This window comes from Mytilus edulis, chromosome 11, assembly GCF_963676685.1.
Source record: "Mytilus edulis chromosome 11, xbMytEdul2.2, whole genome shotgun sequence".
Classification (NCBI taxonomy): domain Eukaryota; kingdom Metazoa; phylum Mollusca; class Bivalvia; order Mytilida; family Mytilidae; genus Mytilus; species Mytilus edulis.
In genome coordinates, this window is record NC_092354.1 from 10,172,847 (window position 1) to 10,194,039 (window position 21,193).

A 21,193-nucleotide genomic window follows, 5' to 3' on the forward strand; every position below is an offset into this window, starting at 1 on the left:
GGGTTAAGGTAATCTATTCCTTATTGTGCCAAATCTAAGCCTAATCTAAAGTCAAATGGTGCTTGCAGGGGGTAAACACATTATGTCTAAATTTATAAATATATATCTTAAAAGGTTTTTGGTAGACATTTATGTCGCAAAAGAGAAATTTCAAGAATTGCATCGCCTTTCTGACCATCAATTTTAACTGCACGTATCACATGAACTGGACATTTGATGGGATATATGACATTGAGATCAAGGTTGAACAAATTCAGTCAGACTGACATGGCAACCTTATAATTATTTAATTGAGATAATTGACCTTTTGTACATAGTTCTGTTTATTAAAGCTAATCAAAACACAAATGATCCATGTTTTGTTAGAAATGATATAGTAGCTGTGCTTTATAGTAAGGCAAAGCAATGTACTGCTGTTCAGTGATAATCGCATCTTCATCAGAATAGTAGTTACAAACATGCAGTCTCCACATCCATTTCCAAAATCCATATGATTTCTCTGAATGACATGTCTAATAGAAGCTTTTAAAAAGGAGTGGAAAGAGAATATCGTATTTCATTATTCCAAGAAAATATTAACTGTATTGAAGAACCCCTGTGAACATTTCAGAACATTCACCATCCAGTAGGAATTACATTAGATATGAATTGCATTGTTTATTAAGTTAATTGTTGACACAACTGTGTGGTTGTCGAATCTGCCGATGGTAACACTTTAGGACTGTATGACTATTATATCAGAGGCCGATGGAATCAAACATTCCAGAAGAATTAACATAAATAGAGAAACAGGAATGATAATGTTGTCTAGTGAAATAAGTCAAGTTAGGGAAAATAATAGTTATACATACCATTACACAGCTTTTATTTATAAAATTTAAACTTTATTTCTTAATAAAAGTATATCTGGGTATAGTGTTATATACTCTCATGATCTTCACTTTTTCTCTTTTTACATTATTTATTTTTATTCAAGTACATGTTTGGGTTTTGGGTTTTTTTGTATGAATTTTTTTTCTTTATGTTGATTTGTACTGCTATTTTTCATGTGACTTTTTATGTAGACGAAACGCGCGTCTGGTGTATTAAATTATAATCCTGGTACCTTTGATAACTATATGTCATGCGTATAGCTTCCAACGCATGTGATTTTTTTTTATCTTTTAGATACTTTTTTCTTTGTGATTGGAGCAAAAAGTTTTAACGTCCACCCGCGTTCATTTACCAATAAAATGCAGGCAACGTCATTCGTCAAACCGAACAATTATTCAGACGCTTCGTAATGTAAAACTAGTTGTATAAACAATTTCTTTCCACTTCATATTCTCAAATAAAAAAAATCAGTTATTACAAGTTGTCGATAAAAAGAATTATATTGATCAGCTTGTGCTCGTTTGATATTTATGCTGATCAAGTCAGTATCAAAAACAAATGAGTCATTATTCTATATGTACTATGAGTGCCAATAAAACATCTGTTCATGCAATTCTTTTTTGCCTTTCTTTTTTCTGCTTCGAATTCCCAATGACAATAACTTATGTTTTTTTTTCAGTATTTCAGATGGAACACATTTCAGATATTAGGTTTTTTTATAATTTGTTCCTTTCATTTCCGACCCTCTCTTCCATTGAACTTTCAGTTTTTATACCGAACTATCCAAATATAAATGAGTTTGACGTACACAACTATGTCTGTCAAAAGAGGGGCAAAGATACCAAAAAGTAAAATTACAAAAATACAGAACTCCGAGGAAAATTCAAAACGAACCGTCCCTAATCAAATAGCTAAATCAAATGATAAAACACATCGAACGACTGGACAACAACTGTCATATTCCTGACTTAGTACAGGTATTTTCAAAGAGACAGTCAAAGCCATAGATCGAAAATCAACTGACAACGCCATGGCTAAAAACGAAAAAAGACAAGAAGACAAACACAACACAGAACACAAATGACTAAGCAACACAAAACCAACCAACTAGTTCTCGATCTCAGGTGCTCAAAAAGGGTAAGCAGATCTGCAAAACAATACAATACACATGTATTTTTTTAATTAAAAGTATACTTTTAAGACTATTTGATTTGTATGTTACACAAACTTAACAATTCTTTTGTGTTGATTGCTTTTATACACTAACAAGTACATTCATCTAACCAATATAATCTTTGGATATGAAACTGTTGAGTCACGTGTCCCTGCTATTTGCTACTTTGCACGATTGTGCAAATTCCTATCCGTCTATTAATATGTACATGGTAAGAATTGTCAAATAATCCAATTGCTCATTTAATATAACTTAAAATTTATAATTTATTAAACTCTTGTAACTGTTCATAATAACTGCATAACATTGATGATAAAAGAAGAAACTAATATTTAAATAAAACAAATGGTAGAATCATGATACAGTTAACCGAATTGAAAACAGATGAATCAGATATTTTACCCTCTTTGCAAATTGTTGCTAATTAATTACGACACACTACACATTACGTAAATAATATCGCTAGTCAGTGGAACCTTTGATAACTATTCACACCACTGGGTCGATGCCACTGCTGGTGGACGTTTCGTCCACAAGGGTATCACCAGTCCAGTAGTTAACACTTCGGTGTTGACATGAATATCAAACATGTGGTCATTTTTATAAATTTCCTGTCTACAAAACTTTTGAATTTTTCGAAAAACTAAGGATTTTCTTATCCCAGGCATAGATTACCGTAGCCATATTTGGCACAACTTTTTGAAATTTTGGATCTTCAATGCTCTTCAACTTTGCACTTGTTTGGCTTTATAAATATTTTGACATAAGCGTCACTGATGAGTCTTATGTAGACGAAACGCGCGTCACGTACTAAATTATAATCCTGGTACCTTTGATAACTATCTCAACTTTTTTTTTTATCTGCAAACGATAGCATTTGAAAAAATATTGTGGTGTTTCAACTGCTTACGTTACGGAAAAGAGGCGAACTGTTGAATATTCATATGACGTTCATTATCATTGAACTAGTACATATTTTTGTTAAGGGGCGGGAATGTTCCGCCTTATTGAAGACCCATTGTAACCTTCGGTTGTTTTCTACTCTTTGGTCGGGTTTTTGTCTCTTTGATATATTCATCATTTCATTCTCTGTTTTATCATCAGGACCCTTGTTTAATCAAATAATGTGTCGTTTGGAAATGTGCCAAACTCATTTATTATGCTTTATTTATTATATGTGGACACCCTAATAAAGAACAAGTAAAGATCATGACACTATAAAAACCCTATTCACAGATATACTGTTATTGAAAAATAAAATAAAGTTGACATTTTATAAACAAAAGCTGTGTCATAGCCTGTAATACCATTATCTTCCTAACCTTCACGTATTTGACTAGACACTATCATCAATCCTGTTTCATTGTTTATGTCTATTCCGATAGGACGTTTAATTTCACCAGCCTCTGATACATGGTCTTACAGGTTTTATCCTCTGGCGTTACTACCACAACTCTGTCGTTTCCACAAGAAGCAACATAAACAAAGCCATGCATGTTTAATGTAATTCCTCGTGGATTGTCAATGTCCCGATGCGTAAATAACCACAGAAGTTTACCAGTACTCGTATAGCAGCATACTTTGTTCTCAAAAGAAAGGGTTCCAAAGATATTTCCTTGAACAGTAAAATACTTCCAACTTCTTCCATTCCTTTAAACACTGTATGAGACTTTATTCTTTTCTATATCCACCAGTTTTGTCTGCCAGGCTAATCCCAATGTAACAGCTATTGTATTATTTCTGACAAAGCAGGCATCATTGGGACCTTGTTTGAACGTAACTACTATTCTGATGAAGAAGCCACCATTACTGAACAGCAGTAGTTGTTTTCTGTTGTCATCAAGTATTATGAATCTACCGTCAGGTAATATAAGACAGGTATATATAGTTAAAACTATTCATATCGTCTGGAATTGTCAGTCTAGTCAACAAGGATGGCTTTATTTCTTCAATTCCAGGAACTTTTGAAATAAAATTTTGGGCTTGATCTTTTCTTCCAGCCTTTATTTGGTGGGTAAAAGAGGTGGTATTAAAAGCGATGTCTCCAAAGGATTTGACATCGTGTAAAACTGATTGAAGAGCAGATGAAATGTTAACCTCCAAATTCTTTTCAATGAAATTGTCTCCACTTTCTAAATCTTCTATATATTTTGCCGTTTGTGATGTAGTTTTCTCAATTTCTCTTAGACCAATATACATCTGTAACTATGTTGCACATTGCGTCATTTTGGTGAACTGGCTCTGTAGTTTTTTAAGCTGAAAAGCACACAGTTCCATTTGCTGCACAACAGTAGTTATGTTTAATTTCAGCTTTGAATGTTTAGACTCTAAGTCATTTAGTATGTCTTGCTCTAATTTGTTTAAGTACTCATTGACTCCCTCATATACTTGATTTCCTCAACGGTTTTTGTTTTCTGAGTATTGATGGTACTGACCCTGGGTACCGTTTCACAAAGCCTTCGTAAGTCTACGTGTCATCGTAAGTCCATCGTAAATAAATCGTAGGATTTACAGCCGTTTCACAAAGACGTCGTAAGTTAAGATGATCGTAAATAAAGCGTAAATCCTGGCGTAACTTACTACAGCTATACCCAGTCGTAACTCCATCGTAGTTTTTCTACGAAAATAAATTTTAAATCCATCTAACATGGCTGCAGCGTTCTTTATTCTTTGTCAAGATGCCTCAAATGTAAGAAGACGAAGAAGAATCTTCAATATTATAGTACTACACTCAATATTATAGTACTACACTTAAAGTCTTTCTTCGTTTGTTGATTTGTATATTCAAGCAACTAACTTAATGCAAATCTAAGGTATCAATCATTGTTTACTCATCTTATTTCCCACCGGCGTACGTCTACACAATTTAATAAATAGGCTTTCTATCACGTCCGCGTTCTGAAATCTATTTATAATTATATCACTACAGGCACAGTGGTAATCGATAAAACGTTTAAAGAAGGATGTTTTATTCCCATTTTTAAAGTTATGTGTACAATATAAATCTGAAATCAGTGTTTCACAGTCAAACCAGATAATAATTATTTTTTTTTGTAATTTTGGCCAAAAAAGAAATGTATTTTAATAAGAATATCGAAATAAATATCTGACTGTAATTAGTTTCGTGGTTAATGGAACTTATTGCAACTATTAGATATATATGCCTTCCGAGTGACTATTTTTGAATCGAATTTAATGTAGATCATATATATCAAAACTAATAGGGGTAAGCTGCAGATCAATAAGACTTTGTGTAGATGCGACATGTCTTTAAAAATTAATACAGTAGAAAAAAAAATTGGAAGCGGGAGGGGAAGTTAAAGATTGAAAAGTGAAGCATTTTTTTCTGTTTACTTTAATTTTTTTTATTTAGGGACATCGCCACATGCACCTGTTTTATCAACGGGAAGGTCGACTATCAATATGTAATATATATGGATAGTCGACCTCGAAACAAGTGCCTGTGCACATCTCTCCTCGGTCCTTCTTCTTTTAAGCATATTATTTAGGGAAAGAAAGACAATTATTCTATACACATTAGCCGTTTTAGCTATACAAAACTGTTGGAAATGTAGGTTATACGTTAATAAGACAGCAACCAAATGACAAAGACAAACTAAGGACATCCAGAAGGCAACATAGTATAGTATAGTTTTCAACAATATAGATAGATGTCTATGTTCCAGACCATATGAGTATTTGTACCGTACGCGTACTTTTTCGAAATACACGGCATACGTCGGACTGTTTGCGTACGGTCTGTCAGATTTTAAGAAGTTGGTCAAGTTTTAATACAAATAAATATATTACAGATCAACATGACATAAATTTCGAATTGATATAAAAAGTTCAATTGTAATTGGAATAAAAACTTATTGTTTTGACTATTTTAATAGGTCGCGTTAATTTAATCTGGTAAGCTCCTGTATTTAGCATGAAATTCAATATTGCTCACTGAATTGAAGCCGACAAAATGTGGGTGAAAAGTTTTTAGAAAATTTAGGATTTTTTTCTCGAAAAAAACGTCAAAACAGCTGTTTCCTTGTGAGACAACAGATCAATTTCTAGTTTTAATATCAAAATAAAATTTGATAGAAACGATACAAAAAAATAACATTAAATCGCAATTCTCCAAATAATGTAACAATTTAGGAAAAAAAGGAAGAAGCCTAAATGTAAAAAAAGTTAATAATTAAAAATTACAAATTTCCCGCTTTACGTAACACTACAAGAAACTTTCCTAGGAGCCGTGGATTGCGAAATATCGTCTGTATATTTCCAAAATATTTACGTAAATTGATGGCGTCGTGTGTTAAAACATTTATTGGCCAATCAAATCGGTATATATTATTTAATATTCACGGTTGGGAACCCCTTTAACCCGAACTCCTGCGTTGTAAAAATTACATGCTTTGCATATTCTTTAGCTTTTATATACTTAGTAGGCAACCCTTTTTGTTGGTTGGTTGTAGCATAATATTCTCATGCACCGACTTTTAAAAGAGACCACCAAAACTCTACTTGTGGATACTCTTATAGTATTAAGCATCCTATCCCATTAATATGCGCTTGAATACCAGATATTTATTTGGAATAACCCAAGATATATGAGGTTGTGAATGAGGTTTACAGATATAGAGAATAATGCCCCTCCCCTCCCCCCCCCAAAAAAAAGAGAAAAAAGAGAGAGAATATAAAGTAAAGTTGACAAAATAACTAAACTCTGCGTTTTCTGCATACCAAATTAAATATTGATATACGTATATCATGTGGAATGAAATGTTGAACTGGTCCTTATCAAAACTGGTTCAATGATTTTAGCCATGCAAATTATGTTCATTAATAAGCATCGGTATTTTCGTCCACTATTGCAGACTTAGTTAACCTTACATCCTTCTCCTTCATTGTGTCAATAATAATTACAACAAGTTATATATATAGCACGCCTTTTACGAATTAACTTATTTAATTCACGAAAAGCGTAGCTTTGAGTTGATTTAATATATTAATGAGTAAGGCGTGTCTATATATGATTTGTAACATTAATTGGCTACAGGGTTAGGGTTTAACCTTTAACACATGTTAAAGTTTAAACCCTAACCAATAAAACATTTCTGCACTTTTAGATACGTCAATCAAATAGTGGCTTGATACTATAACTGAGGGGGAGGACAGGGGTAAGGGAGACAGGGAGAAAGGGGGTAGGAGAAAGGAAAAAAATGAAATATCTCTCCTTTTAAAAAAATTTCTAATATTTCAAGAAAAAATATCTCAAAAGGAGATGTTTTATTCTAATGGGAGAAAGGAGAACGGGGGTAAGAGAAAGGAGAAGAGGGATGGGAGAAGGGAGAAGGGTACCCCCTGTCCTCCCCCTCATAACTGATTTCAGAAAATTAATGTCAGTTGGATTTGTTTGTACGATACTAAAAGGTACGTTTAAAATTCAAAGAATTGTTGCCGTTTGATTCATACTCGATAGTCATTTATTTTTCTTCCCATAAATTCTTGAAAAAGGGTGTGTGGTTGGGACAAAAAAAAAGGAGGGGGGAGGGGGGGGGGTTAATGCAAAAATTTATTCTATGATTATTTGCAATCAAAACATAAAAAAAGACTTGTAGTTTCAAAGGACGTTGTGATGAAAAGGAAACATACTCCCTAATACCAATTATAAAGGTAAATAAAAATGTTCTTTCGTTCCCCAAAACTGGGGAAGATCGGTTAATTGATTGCGTGTCGAATTCATGTAAGGTCAAGGGACAAATGTTTGAAGCTTGTCCAATACACCAAAATAGAACTTTATGTGGGGGCCCGGGGGCGGGGGGGGTGTATGTTTCCTATTCGTATAAAAAGATATTCTCATCCCAGATTTTATGAACAGTTTTTTTTTATTCTGGTCAAGCAGATGACAAAAAATAAATTCTGAATCCAGATTTTCCCCATACCTAAAAAATTTGAAAGCGTTGAAAAACTAAATAAGATTGATCGCGCTTTTTGCGAAAACAAATTTCCGACTGAGACAAAAAAACATAGCCCCCATGAAGTTCAAATGGTTGCTCCCTAATTACTACCCCAAGGAGGTGGTGCTAGACTGTGTATTAACAACTTTTGAGATGGTAGTTAATGCACTGGTTTAAGCTCCTCCCATTCTTTGCTTTTCAAACGAGAAGTTCTCTATGGCGGGATTGGAGAGTGAAATAACTAAAATATCATTCAGTTAACGCACTCTGCTAAAAATAACCGAGGTAACTCACCAGAAGATCAAAGGAAAATTTACCATTCATGTTACAATGAAATTTCGTGAAAGAGTTCCGACAAATTTTTGGAACGAAGCATGCACAAAAAACAGAAACAGTTGAAGAGCTATCAGACAAAATAGAACCGAATAAAAAGCCAAATCATGCAGACGAAGATCAACTTTGTCTAATGGAGTTGAAACCTTAGTTTCTTTATAATTTCAAAATTTATGGATAATTTTAAGGGAGTCGCAGAATACAAACGTCTCTTTCGCCGGAATGATTCCTACGTCCTCAGTTTCATATTTGAGAGATCCATAATACATTCCAATTTTTAAAAAAAAAACCAATATATTTTATATATAGATATTGAAGACGAATGCTCGGAGACGGATGACATTGTTTTTGATTTTTTTTTGGGGTTGGGGAAAACCTATTTTTCTCTCACTGCGAATTAAAGTTAAAAAAAAAAATTAAATCCTTCAAAACGATTATATTGATAAGCATTTTTTTCTATATTGGGCTATCAATAATAAATCTAACCTGTTCTGGTGATAAATTTTTTACTTTGTCAGATTCCAGATAACTCTTCATGTCGGATAACTAATAATGCTGTATATGTTATAAAACTTTATGCTAAGCGCTAGCTTCTCATTACTATTTCCTCATATATTACAAACTGGATAAGATCAAATATAACTAATTTCATCTAATCTACTGCTTAAATAATTTTTATTGTTATCCCATATATCCAAATTATTACAAATAAGCTAAGTTACAATATTTATATTTTTCTGTGTTTCGTTTCAATCAGAAATTTAACAAAATTGATAAACGATTTCATTTGTGTAGTGCAAATTCTAAAGGGGCACATAATTTAAAGTATAAGCATATTTTATAATGCTGAAAAGATAAGAATGGCTAAAAGAATTACAGAGCAAAAAAATGCAACCCCCCCACCCCTCGTTGCCCCTAATCTAAACCCTCACTGTGTCGGATAGTTTCGTTGAATATATTTGACTGTTTTTGCCTCCAAAAAGAATATTGGTACACAGTGTTGTTAATATATGTATTTTAAATTACTGACGAGGTGAACACAAAGAAAAATATTGCTTGACTCACGGTAAAGTTTGCTGTGTATTCTAACCAAATTAAAATCATAAAAAAAATTCATTTGTGTTTAACCCATTCAATAATGAAAAAGAACCTCACTAAAAATATGGCCAAATAAACAATTAAACTTCGGACATTTCTGCATCTTATGGTATCTATTTTATAAAAATCACTCATAGACTTACTTGGTAATATTTTTTTGAAAAGTACCGATTTTAGTTGAAATGATCGGACATTTTTTGAGTGGGAACTCACTTTTGTCCTATGACTGTAAGCGTCATATATCTTGAATTAATATTGAAAACGGACTAAAATTTTTTAGTTGTATTAATATTGATATAAAAATATCTCCATAATTCGCCATCCATAATAATTATTTTTAAAAATGTTTATTTGGCATGCCATACTCGATAAAAGTGCGGACGTGAAAGAAAGCACTCTTCTCGGTTTACGATACACTTACGATGATACACACGACGTAACTTGCGATCAACTTAGTAGTTCTTTACGATGCCTTTGTGAAACACACGTAACGGGAACGTAGAACCACACGTAAACCGATCGTAAACTGATACGATCATCGTAAGTTAAGAAGGCTTTGTGAAACGGTGGCCTGGTTTTCAAGTATTTTATGGTTGTATCTAAGTTTATCTTCACATCTTTCAAATCTTTTTAAAAAATTTGGACTGTGGCAGATGATTTCACTTTCTTTAGTATATCAGACAAGGGCTTGAGGTCTTGGCATTTCTTATGTTTATCGGTGATGCACTGGACACAGCATGGACAGGCATGGAAAGAACAATAAAGGTCAAACTTCTTCTTGTGGTATCTGCACCGACTGCTTATTTCTTGTATAAATGTAGGTAACTTGTTGTAATCTTCAGCTGACATGGTTTTATGATTCTTTGACAGCATTGACTTGCTGTGAGGTTTTTTGCAGTCTTCACAAAACAAGACCTCTCATTCTGTGCACCACATGACTGCTCTGTTGGCGATTCCATCATCACTGCAAATTGTACAAAATTGCTTGATTGATGAGGACATTACTTTATCTCTTCATATCTAAAATATATTAAAACTCTCTCTATTGTAAAACTTTACAGCTATAAATACAATAGTTTGCTAAAAAATACTACTGTAATATATATATAAATACAGACAATAATTTGTTAATTACGTAGCACTTGGGCCATCACATCCTTTTTTTTTTATATGTTCCGTGTAGTAGATCTAAACAAAAATGACACGGAGTAGAGATATTATCTTCACAATTTGAACAACGCCAGAATGAGCAGTTATTGTTCAAAGTGGTGAAATCTCCTTGTCATTTGCTTTCAGACAGCCATGTTGAAATGTATCATGTTTCTCTTTTCTGTTTTATTGACACACTGATGTGTTATTGTATCATAAATAGTGTGGATTAATTATCATGGACAGTTGCAAGAGTTTATTGATTTAAGAATTTTGAGTAATTACAGAAGAGAATTTGGATTATTTGAAAAACTTACCATAAACATTTTGACAGAATGGAATCTGCACAAGGAAGTAAAATGTCCAATATCTGGGACACTTACCTTTGTATGTAGAATTATTGATTTTTTTAACAATTCAAATACTTATCTAACCAGTGTAATATGTTGTGTTTTGTAAATATAAATTTGACTGAAAAACGGGTAGTAAGGTCGTCATATCGAGGAGCGTTTAGTACAGTGATTTTGTTATAGTTTGGATAAGTTTGACATGGTTAATTTATGTTGCTTTCCTAAACTATTGCCTCAGTTCTATTCACACGAGGAGATGTAAAGCAAATAAGATGTTTGAATCTGTATTTGAGTTCAGAAAATCTACATTTTAATTGTTATTTCACGAAATTAATGCAGAATAAGCAAGATATCGGAATTGCTTAGGTTTGGTTTTGGTCAAGTTTGTCATGGTTTAGTTCGAAATAAATATATATGTGTTTCACTTTAATACTGAAAATTCGTTTGATAGCACCTGTTATTGAACGAAGTTACACTATATATTAACTGCCTAAGAAGAAAAAAAAACCTGTTTAACCAAATTTAGTGGGTGCAATTGCCAAAGCGTAAATTAAACATGTCATGTTACTTTTCGTAAGTTTTCTACAATATAATTTTAAAAGTCACTGCTCTTCGATATAATTATACAAATCAATTCAAAGCGTTGCTTCTGTTTCACATAGAATCTTTTCTCCATACGTCCATGCTTGACTCTGCCACGGATATCGTGAGCAGCATCATTAGTCAAATAGCTAAAAACTTCTACTTAAAAGTTGCAAAAAAAGTGGCAGCTAGTCAAAAAGTAATTCTTGTTTTTTCATTTTTTCCTAGAAAACTGTACATTTGTTTGTTTTTCTTTATTTTAAATTTTGAACCATTTATGATGAATAAAAGGAGATGTAGGGTTATAGGTCTATAACTCATCTACAAAACTAACCGAAAGATATTAAGAGGACATCATAAGTCTTCGACCATTTATGCAACCGAATCGTTACGCGTGACATGGACAAAAGTTTTAAAACTTATTGATTTTAAAAGTATAAGTGAAATTACAATAAAAAAGACTTTCAAAGTTCGAATTTAAAATATGAACGACCACAGTTTCGATTTGGATTTAAGCCGACATAACGTTCAAGTTTATCAATTATTATTACGAATCAATGAAAATCTTTGTAATCAGTGTATGTATTAAATTTGCGAATCCTGAAATGCCATTTTCACTGTATCCGTGATGAATTTCTTTTGTAGAATGATAAATAAACATACGAAAAATTCACGATTTTTGAATAAATTAAGAAATATTATACAATATGTACTGTTTTTTTTATAAATTCATGATAAATGTATTTGATTAATAATGTAGTTAACATAAAACAGGGTTTGTTGTTCAGCTTGTTGATATTGGATCGAATTCCCAGAGGCGTAGCATCCTAATTTATATTGGTACGGCAGAAAATCATGATGGGTCGCGAAGCGACGCATCCCGCCTCGTAGAGGCGGTTATGCGGCAAGGGGTTCGGGGGCCGCTCAAGGCCCCCGAGAAAATTTTAATAAATAGAGCAAAATCCTGCATTCTGACAACCTCCAGACACTTAAATTTGGTTCTCTGAAACCCTAGTTTTATGGGCAACAATTTAAAATATGACTCTTTTTTTTTTTTAAATCAAAATATAAAAATTTATGATAAAAAGTGCAACTTCAATCCTGCATTCTGACAATCTCCTGACACTTAAATTTAGTTCCTAAAAAACTTGTTTTATGTGCAATTATATTACTCTCTTGTGTTAAAATCAATTTCAAAATATAGAAAACAGAATTTGAAACATGAATCGTGTCGAAAAGGCAGCAATTAAACTTTATCAAAAAAGTTGAAGGCCGTTGAACATCTTAGCTAAACTAAATAAACGCACTTTAACTTTGTGTTGGACACCTTGCCAGGACTTGGCATGCTCCTACAATACTTTTGATTGTTTTTTTGTTTTTGAAAATTTTTGACAGAAAAAAAAGCGCCATTCCGAATATGCATACCGGTTGTAGGAAATTATTAAACTATCAAATCTTCGCTAAAAGTATTCAGGAAGTAAAGGGAACTATGAACCGACCGATGAACAGATTTTATAAATTCCTTTTACAAAGACCAATAAATAAACATGATGGATAACTTTCAGAATTTCTCATACAATATCAAGTAAGGGTAAGACAAACGACGAATCTATGACACCGCAAAAAAAATCTATTTTCATTGTGAATATGGTTTCATCGCAATAACGATCAATAAGGTTATGACGGCAATGCTAGAACTGCTAAAGCGATAATATAGTAGCAACATAACAATGTTCAAACAACTTAGAACAAACAAAGTAAGAACATTTCTAGAGAGGGACATCCCAATTTACAAGTCATTTATAAAGGCATCGTGATTACAGATTAGTTTGTATATATTGTATCACCATCACTGCTAGCGATCCGATGGATAAATCTGTTGTAGAGTTGTCACTCGTTCAGACGTATTCAAATATTCTAAACATCAACCCAACAATGTTAGAACTGTAAATTTGCGTTAGCAATTTTTTTGTTTTTCCCTCACCAGAATTCGAACTGAGATATCGTGGTACCAAATTGCATTGCACTATGATCGGCGCGCTAGACCAGTCGACCACTTTGGCTCTTATTAAAAGTGATAAACTAGAAAATCTGCAACTTGAAGCGGCTATGCTAGTTACTGGCGGTACTAAGCTATCACCCATAAACAAATTATACAATGAAACAGGATGGGAGTTACTATCCTCCATGCGCGTAGCTACGTTTACGTCAAAACGCCCGGGCATACACTTGAATTTTGAAAATAAAACAAATAATCGACATGGAATAAGAAAAACTGGTTAAAAGCACATCAGCCTCATGCTTCTTTTTTCAATGGATTGTAATTTTGAATAAAAAGGGACTATAAATTTACTCAAATAGATAATTTAATATATTTGTTCGAATCTTTTGTAAAAGTCTAAATCTATAATGAATTCTACGTACTTTTCTTATATTTAAAGCAATTCACTATATGCTCAGATTCGATATGCTGTTTGTATTTTTGTCGAGCCTGTGATTTAAGTCCCAAAAGCGAGACAAAGCGGCGTCAATATTTAGGTTCCGAATGTGGATAAAGTCTTTTGAATGACTCTCCGTGAAGTTTTACGAAAGTTGGACAGAAACTGTTTATGATCAAAAGAGTATTCAGAGCAATATAATAATGCATTTATATCTTTAATTTTCCGCATTTTAAGGACAAAATGTATTTCTTTCTGCAATTAATAAGTGGTCGCAGTTTGGGCTTACATTTTGTTATTTCTCAATTACATTAACTACTTGTCCAACCTTCATTGAATTTTATGACAATGCCGATGAAAATTTTTTAAATCCCTTTAAAGGAATGATAAATTGATTCACTTTTTGTTGGAAGAAATCCTAGGTGTTCCAGAATTTTTTTATATTGCACCTCAAAATTTTTTTCGTGTTCGTTAAAAGGTGCTTTTATCGATTGTACGCTCACTCATGGCACACTTTAAACTTATTTAAAAGTAATATTGGTTTAGACGTTTTCTCTAAAACCAATGACCATTAGGCTAGCTTCCAGTCTAACGCGATGAATAAGTTAACTTATTACAAAATTTAACCAAAACAAATAAACCATTTAGATTCAAAAGTATGTTGTTATCAATGATTTTTTACTGACAGGAAATTACGGTATCTCATTTTCGATAGTTTTCGGGGGCTTCATCCCTTTGGAACCCACTACCAGCAGTGCTTTAACATATCCCTCGTCAAGGTTCGGGCGTACACGTAAAAATGACCTAGCTACGCCACTGCTATCAGAAAGACGACGGTAAAAAACATGAAATGTTTCACAATAAGACCCCTGATTATTTAAGCGATATTATCCCTCACAACTGTTTAATATTCATAACTATGACACAAGACGAACCAATGACACACAACATATAAAGTGTAGAACAGCATTGTATCAGAAATCTTTTCTTACGTCAGTCATTCGATCGATCCTGAAATGCTTTTCTGGGCGATATCAGATTTGGTCCCATCTAAGTTTACACTTAAACGTTACCTTAATCAAAATTTAAGTAAAATACCAAATTATTATTTATATGGAGAAAGGAAAGGACAAATACTTCATGCCAGACTTCGGATGGATTGCAATAATCTAAACGAACATGTATTAAGAGAAATCTTGAAGAAATTAAAAACTGTACTTGTGGTAGAATCGAAAGCAGTAAGCATTGTCTTCTCGAGTGTACTTCCTTGTCCGAAAACGTACAATAGATACTATTCCGTTCCCATAAAATATAAAACACTCCTGTTTGGCAAAATAACCTCAGTCAAGAGGAAAATCTACTTGTGTTTAAACAAGTTCAACAAGTTTTAGTAGATTCAAAGCCATTTGGAATATATAGTATTTCATGGTTAGGATCGTAATTGGGTGAGACAAAGTCCTGGACACACACCAACCCGGTACATATCATATAGGAAAGATCAGACAAAAAAATCAACTTTTTATTTGCAGTTATTTGCCTTTTTGTTTACAGGGAGACTGATTAATATATGAAGAGAAATACTGATTCGAATCCCTAAGTAATGTATTTCTGTAATTATATGCATATGACATGTATACATGTACATGTTTTTTTATATGATATGTTTTTAAAGAAAAAAAAAACCAGGTATTTCAGGGGGAAAGGTTGGTAACAGTTAGATGCAGAGAGTTCAGGGAATATAATGGAATAGCATTTTCTAATAGCATTAAACGTGTTTGCAAACCGTCGAAGATCAGACTTGGGGCTTCAGTAATTAAAATTAAAAAAAATCGCTATGACTAGGACTGGTCTATCATTATGTACTTTATTTCGAAGGATCATGCAAAGGTTGGCACGTCTACTATGTGAATGCTAGATTTATATCCACGGCGAATATTCGTAACACTTGCTTTCAGATTTTAGCGTCACGGAACGATAAATACTTTTAGTTTTTTTTTCGATATCACACAGTAGATTGCAGATTTGTAGAGTGTAAAACTCCAAAATTACGAGAAATAATATACTACCAAGTGTCACACGGAACTTTTGAACATTTAGTTTATTATATATAAAATTCACACTATAACTGTTAAATGAAGAAAAAAAATTGTTATTTTCCAATAAAAAATGTGTTAAATTACAAGTGAAAATCGCATTCAGTTTTTTTTCGTATGTTTTGTTCAAAATGCAACATTCTTTGCAAACACTTCTTAAAATCTTGAAGGAAAACAAAAAGCCGTATATACAACGCACATTAGCAAAAATGAAAGACGCGATCACAAAAATTTACCATAGCACAAATGATATCACACATTCACAATGGCGGGATGTATAAGTACCGAGCCACGTCAAATAGATATTACCAAAACATGACTATTGATAAAACAGTAAAAATGTGTTACTGTATATGGGGTTGTTGAAGTTGGATTATATTCCGATCGTCTTGGTGCCTAGAAGCAGAATGTGCATTTTAACAATGTGCAGATCGTTTATTTGTCTCTGTAGCGGATAGATCGGCACGCAATAAAATTGGGACAACTCGTTTATATTTTATTCATGATTACTTAAACTTTATGGTGCATGCATACAGAGTAACTGACAATATTTTTGTTGCAAAAAATAAAATAGCAAAAATACCGAACCCCGCCCAGGAACATTCAAAACGAAAATACCGTTATCAAATGGTAAAGTCAAAAGCTCAAACACATCAAACGAATGAATAACAACTTTCATATTCCTGACTTGGTACAGGTATTTTCTAAAGTAGAAAATACTGGACTAAAACTGGTTTTATAGCTTGCTAAACTTTAATCTTGTATGCCAGTCGCACAAAATTCCATGCTTGCCGCACAACGTTTGTTTCTCCATTTGAGAGTTCTAACTTTGATTCTTCCATGCCATTTGTGTTTAAACCGGAACAATTGTAGAAGGCAGTAACATGCTATTGATAGTACTATGACTGTCCATGACCATATGCATGGTCAATTAAAATCTTTTGTAAGTAAACAAAAATCCGTACTTTGATTAATACAGGGCAATTATTCGTTATCGTATATACTACGTATACGAGTTTTCGAACTTTGCTTATGAATGTATACCGTATATTGCTATGGCTTCTACATGGACCTTTCTATCATGATTTTTTCTGTAAAATCTTTATTTTCTTTATTTCCGTTGAAAACCCTTATTTTTTTATATTTTTTATATAAATTTTAGGTACGGCATGCCGTACCAACGAACGTTATTGGTACGGCGAGTGCCGTACCTGCCGTACCGGCTGCTACGCCCCTGATTCCACTTTGGTTTTTTATTGCAATGCGATTCATGTTTACTGTTGAATAATGATATGAAAATTTCATTTTCACTGTAGAGCGATTCGTTAATGTTGTATATTTTTTACATTGAGCCAATGTAACTTGTAATTTTTTTACATGCAAAATAACCAATATTTTTTTCCAGGCAAAGTAACTTGTAATTGTTAACAGGGCCAATCAAAAACAATTTTTTTTCACGTAGTGATCCGAACATGCTAGGACGGTTTTGGTCCTCCCCCTGCCCCTAGGAACATTTTGAAAATTAGATGTTATATAAACTAATTTGCCATTTCAAGTAACTCAATCCCCCCCCCCCCCCCCCCCCCCCCCTGAAAATCAAATGATTGCTACCGGAAAGCCGGAAAGGCAGTTTACGATTTCGGTCTAAATATACAGCACATACTTAAGAATTGCTAACTTGTTTTGTATTCATGTTTGCCTATGCATTGTAATTGAGATAGAGCACACATTTATAATAATTAAGCAAACAAGCCATCCAAACCGTTTAACTACAAGCATTATGAAAATAGCAATTATGGCCGCATCTATGAAAATCAAAGAGAAGTCACATAAAGATCTTCATTTCACGATTGATGAGTGTTTTCGTCGCACAAACAATTGCTTTACATTTGACGTCTGAATGGCTGCATAATTAATTTTTGTAATGCCATTTTATATATATCTTATACAGTAAAGAAAGTTCGAGCAACAATCGAGTCACCTTGATATATGTTTGAATTTCTCATAACTGTGTTCTCGATGTTTTACTTACGAACGGTACAGAAATATGACGAGAAAAAAATGAAGTACAGAAAAAATATCGATGAACAGTACACAATGTCCGAAATCAACATAAATTAGTTATACCCGTGTATATTCAAGTGATCATCTACGACCAGCTTGCTTTTTAAATATCATCAGTATTAAAGTCATTTTTTAAGACTATTTTCAGTTGGTGCATGTCAAATTATCATATAAAATGATAATGAAAAGTCATCGCACCTGCAAAAATTCCACATCAGAAATGATTGCATTTTCAGTGATAATTCATCGCAACTATAGTTAAAATGAATAGCATCCATTCAACGATACTATGGATTCAGGTGGTTTAATTACACTTTTTTGGACTTTAATCTTGTGATTATACATTAGAAAGTTATATTGTTATTTAAAGTCATAAGAAACGAGTGACTGGTGAAAAATAATGTTTATCCAATTCTTGAACCAATGCAAATTCAAATTCAAATATATTTTATTGCTAATCAAAGCGCCCACAAGGAGCAGAACAATCAACATTAATTACATACAAATGATTACAAGTGTTTTAATATGATTAAGACAAAATGTTATAAAAAAAAACAACAAAAAAACAACCAAACCAAAAAATGTTTATTAAGACAAGTACAAGAATACAACAAGCACAGTGTTTAATAATATAAGGGGGGTCACTGGGCATTTCTATATCTATATATCATTTAAGGAAACTTTCCTATATGAGGATAAACTTTCCAATAATTCTCCGAGTTTCTGAAGTATGAAAGTATCTTCAGAGGACATTAGCCAAATAAATTGTGATTTAATATCTAAACCACTAAAATTTTTAAACCGTTGTTTTATTTCATTTAAAAAGTTGAAACGAATATTTGAAAGTTTGTGGCACTGAAGAAGAAAATGAATTTCATCCTCAACCTCAGTACCGCACAATTTACAGATACGTTCTGACACTGTCAGATTTTTGTACCTTCCCCTCTCAATCTCTAAATCGTGAGCACTGATACGGGATTTTGTTAAATAATGTCTATATCTAAAATTTTCCTGCAAAAGGTAATTTTCTAAGCAAAATCTGCTTTTAAAAAGTCTATAAGTTCTGAGCTTGTTACCATATAGTTTATTGCCTATGAAATCATTAATAAATATTAAATCATATTTTGATTGCATCTTTTTGCATAAATAGTTTTTTAACTTCGTCTTTAAATTAAGTGCATAAATTTCATTGATGCTAAAGTATTTAAATAAAGTTTGAATACTGGTATACCAGCTCTTTTTCTGCTCATCATGTAGAGATTTTGAGAGGTTGAAAGCCTCTTTTAATAATAAGTCATCAGATTTTTTTAAACGTATATAATATTTAAACATATTTAACAAAACCTCCAAAAATAGAGGATATCTGCCCAGTTCACCCATAACTACAATATTTGTTGCTTTTTTACTTACTCCAAGTATACATTTACAAAAGCTTAAATGAGCCTTCTCTACTGCCAGGTCTCCACATAGTTTTTTGAAATAGTTATCCCCTTGAGTGTTTAGTTTGTGAAAGTTAATGTCACCCCATATTCCACTGCCATACATTAAGACGGATTTAACTGTATGGTCAAAAACATGAATGAGAGTTTTTATTTTTGGTTTATGACCTGAGAAACATTTTTTTAGTCTAAATATGGCCTTTAACCCTTTATTATACATTTCATGTTGGGCATCTGTAAATTTGCCATTAATACTAAATTTGACACCCAAGTAGGTATAATTTTTTGTGTTCGTTAGTAGGGTATTATTTAAATGAAATTGAGTAGAAAGAAGTCTACCAGAAAAGCTAAAAATCATGACTTTGGATTTAGTAATATTAACTTCCAGTCCCCAATTATTGCAATAGATCTGTAGTTTATCAAGACATTCTTGTAGACCCCTAGGAGTTTCAGAAAGCAAAATTAGATCATCTGCATACATCAGACAATTAAGTTTTGTATTATTTAGTTTAACTGGAAAGCAATCCTCATCAAATATTTCTGGAATATCATTAACAAAATGCATGTATATATCATAAACTTAGTACTCTGTGCACGGTTTTATCATTTTTTACGCAAATACGTCGTATAATCGTCATTTTTTTCTCTCTGTCTGTTATGATTTAAAAATGGCTGCTCATTAAATGCCGTGTTTTGAAGCCGAAGTTTACCGATTGTCCCCTTATAGTAAATAATCAACAAAAAGCATAGGTATTTAGCACGTGTTTAACATATACAATCAGGTAATTGTTTATTTTAATGACAGATTCATGCGTATTGCTATCACCGGATTTTTACGAGGAGAGTCACGCTTAGGTCACTATGCATACGGAAAATATGTCGGCGATTTGCTTCCTGGCAGCAAGCAATTAAAAATAAGTAAACTTCTTCTAAATGTGGACAAATTTAAGAATGTTCCTCAGTAAAAAGTTTATGTGCATAAGATGTATAATGAAAACTATCCATTTAGTTTAAAAAAAAACATATGCATATTTGTTTTTTTATTTTGGGGTTTCATATGACTTTAATTGTGTTAAAGCATACATTTAAATCAATTATTTTGTACTTTCAAAAAGTAAACAGACGCAGTATCCCCGTTATTCTCTATCGGTACTTGTCTATCCCAAATTCATGTATTTAGTTTAAATGTTTAATGTTATATTTGTAATTCTCATTGGATTTTGTCAAATGTGTTGACGTCTTTTCTATTATATTTATGTGTTATGGAAAAAAAAACAATCACCGCCTTCATTTATTAGATTTAATTTTGTTCAACGTAATCTGTACGATAATTTACGTTTGAAGTTGGATTCATAACAAACTGGACATATATATATATATATATATTATAGTTAATTGCTATTAATAAGTATTGCAATATGCATTGTGTTTAAATGCAATATCAGTATTTAGTTCTATTGTAATCTTAAATCAATCCTAATTCTATCTTACTTTTGAGATATAGTTTTTCATATGTGACGTCATTTTTCTGCTGTTTCAGAAATTTCATAAATTCAAATGTGACGTAATTTTTGTGCCTTTTCACCATCGTATGTGACGTCATTTTTATGATTTACTGCGTTGAGGCCTGGACTGAGTCGGGT